A 2,857-nucleotide genomic window follows, 5' to 3' on the forward strand; every position below is an offset into this window, starting at 1 on the left:
TCTCTCTCTCTCTCTCTCTCTCTCTCTCTCTCTCACTTTCTCTCTGTCTCTCTCTCTCTCTCTCTCTCTCTCTCTCTCTCTCTCTCTCTCTCTCTCTCTCTCTCTCTCTCTCTCTCCCTCCCTTCCTCCCTCCCTCTCTCTCTCTCTCTCTCTCTCTCTCTCTCTCTCTCTCTCTCTCTCTCTCTCTCTCTCTCTCTCTCTCTCTCTCTCGCTCGCTCGCTCTCTCTCTCTCCCTTCCCTCCCCCTCTCTCTCCTTTTCTTTTCATATCTCTATTGTCTCTTGTTTTATTTGTATCTAGCTAGCTAATTATCTATCTGTCTATCCTACCTCCTCTCTCTCTCCTATCTCTCCCTCTCACGTCTCTCATGTTCTCTCCCCTCTTCGTCTCTCTTCTCTTTCTTTCTCTCAATTCTCTCTTTCTTTCCCTCAATTCTCTCTTCCTTTCTTCCTTCTCCCCTTCTCTTCCTTCTCCCCTCTCTCTTCCATCTCATCATCTCCCAACTTCGCTCTCTCTCTCTTCTTTCTCTCTTTCTCATCTGTCTCTCCTCCCCCTATCCATCTCCGTCTCATAGCTGCCATGTTGCCTGTGGTGGGATAAAGCGGTAGTTTATATTTTTTCCCTCGTTATGCATATTATCAGATCTAATACAAATGTTATCCTTTTTTATTTAAAATATTGTAATTCCATGAAAGTTTTCTTTTTATGTTTCATTATCTCCGATTATTTGCAGTGGAATGCACTGAAATAAACCTGAATGTTATAACAGAAGACATGCAAAAATAATGATACAATGATTACAAAACACAACCAACCGAGAAGATTTCAATTGTTAACATCAGAGAAAAGCATGATAGATATGTCAGGTTGGCCGAGTGGTCTAAGGCGCCAGATTTAAGCTCTGGTACTCGTAAGAGTGCGTGGGTTCGAACCCCACACCTGACAACATAATTCTTTTGTTACTGTGTGTGCTAGTACTTACATGTACGTGAATTGGTGCGTGTGTGTGTGTGTATGTGTTTATGCGTGTATGCATATGTATGTGTGTGTATATGTAGAAGATACAGAACCGATGAGCTGCACCCAGATTATCACGTGATGGCAAAACACGTGCAGCAATGCTCGAGAAGATTCAGCCTTTAAATTCCATATTCGAATTACGTACGGAATAAACTCTTAAAAACTGTTTTATATAAAACAACACAGGTAAGATTAACAGATTTCGATTGCCGGCCATACTATGATAATGGTAAGCGCAGAGAGCAACAGGTGACAGCATTTAACAGTAATGCTTCGTGATACCGATCTCCATTAATGATTACATTACTATTACTCTAATATCATTTAAAAATATGATTCATCACAGTGGAGTAAAATGGAAATATTTGTATTTTCCATTTCTAGAATAGTGATTTTTTGTCTGTTATCAGTGTGTTTAATTTACGTAAGATTCACAGTGCCAAGGGCAGAGCGAGAGTTAAAAATAAACTTTGATTCTGATAACATTTCGACAGCCTCCCTCTCTCTTTCTCTTCCTCTTCTGTTCACATCTTTTTTCTTCCTTCCCTGTTCACTACTCTCCGTTTTCGTTTTCTTTGTTTTATTCATGTTTTCTTTCTCTCACTACTTATTGTTCTGTTACTTTTTCTCTCTTTTTTCTTTATTCTTCTGTTGCTGTCTTTCTTCCACGCCCTTTCATTCACTCTTTCTCTACCTGCTTTCCCCGTTACCTCTCCCCTTTTCTTTCTTTCTTCCTCTGTTTTTCTCCCTCCCTCCCTTTGTCCCTGTCATTCCCTCTCCCTCTATTTCCTTCTTCTTCTTCTTCTTCTTCTTCTTCTTCTTCTTCTTCTTCTTCTTCTTCTTCTTCTTCTTCTTCTTCTTCTTCCTCTCTCTCTCTCTCTCTCACTCTCACTCTCTCTCTCTCTCTCTCTCTCTCTCTCTCTCTCTCTCTCTCTCTCTCTCTCTCTCTCTCTCTCTCTCTCTCTCTCTCTCTCTCTCTCTCTCTCTCTCTCTCTCTCTCTCTCTCGCCCACCTCTTCCCCTTTCTGCGCAAGTGTAGCAACTGATGAGTCACCGCTTAGCAGACCTCGATCCCTCGCGTGTTTCCGTGGCTGCGTGTGCGTGCGTGCGTGCGTGCGTGCTGCTGATCGTGCGTCTGGGTCGGCGAATAAAGGGGAGATGTTAGCGGATTGATTTGGAAATGTGTATAGGAGAGAGAGGAAGGAAGGGAATGAGGGAGAGAGGGGAGGAAAGAGTGGGATGAAAGGGGGGAAGGGAGGGAGGGAGGGAGGGAGGGGGAGGCAGGGAGGGAGAGAGGGAGGAAAGGAAGGAGAAAGGGAGGAAAGGAGGGAGCGAGGGAGAGGGAGGGAGGAAAGGAGGGAGGGAGAGGGAGGGAGGGGGAGAAGGGGAGAGAGAGGGGAAGAGGGGGAGAGAGAGAGAGAAAGAAAGAAAGAAAGAGAGAGGGAGAGAGAGAGAGAGAGAGAGAGAGAGAGAGAGAGAGAGAGAGAGAGAGAGAGAGAGAGAGAGAGAGAGAGAGAGAGAGAGAGAGAGAGAGAGCGACAGACAGACAGAGACAGACAAAGACAGAAAGACATAGACACTCTTTTATAAAGAATAATAATAAACTCTTTAAAAAGAAAGAAATAATCGAAGCTGGGAAGCATAAAGAAAGTCCGAACACAAAATCCATCGGCCATTCCAACGTAATTTTAATCTGCTAATCTGCTGAACGGTTCTGACTTTTTCCTCTCTCCTTAATGCATATTCTTGGTGATCCTGTTTTTACCTAATCATTAATACGGAGGAAATTGATTGAGCGTCATTCGAAAATGAAACATATATATCGTTTTCTTTTTCCTT

At 43.3% G+C, this 2,857-nt stretch overlaps 1 non-coding gene across 1 annotated transcript; it reads left to right on the top strand.

Moving 5' to 3' along the window:
* The first annotated feature begins 860 nt into the window (after nucleotides 1–860).
* TRNAL-UAA (transfer RNA leucine (anticodon UAA)) lies at nucleotides 861–944 on the top strand. The gene has a single exon. It is a non-coding gene; the product is annotated as a tRNA-Leu (tRNA).
* Nucleotides 945–2,857: the final 1,913 nt, after the last annotated feature.

This window comes from Penaeus vannamei, chromosome 2, assembly GCF_042767895.1.
Source record: "Penaeus vannamei isolate JL-2024 chromosome 2, ASM4276789v1, whole genome shotgun sequence".
NCBI lineage: Eukaryota > Metazoa > Arthropoda > Malacostraca > Decapoda > Penaeidae > Penaeus > Penaeus vannamei.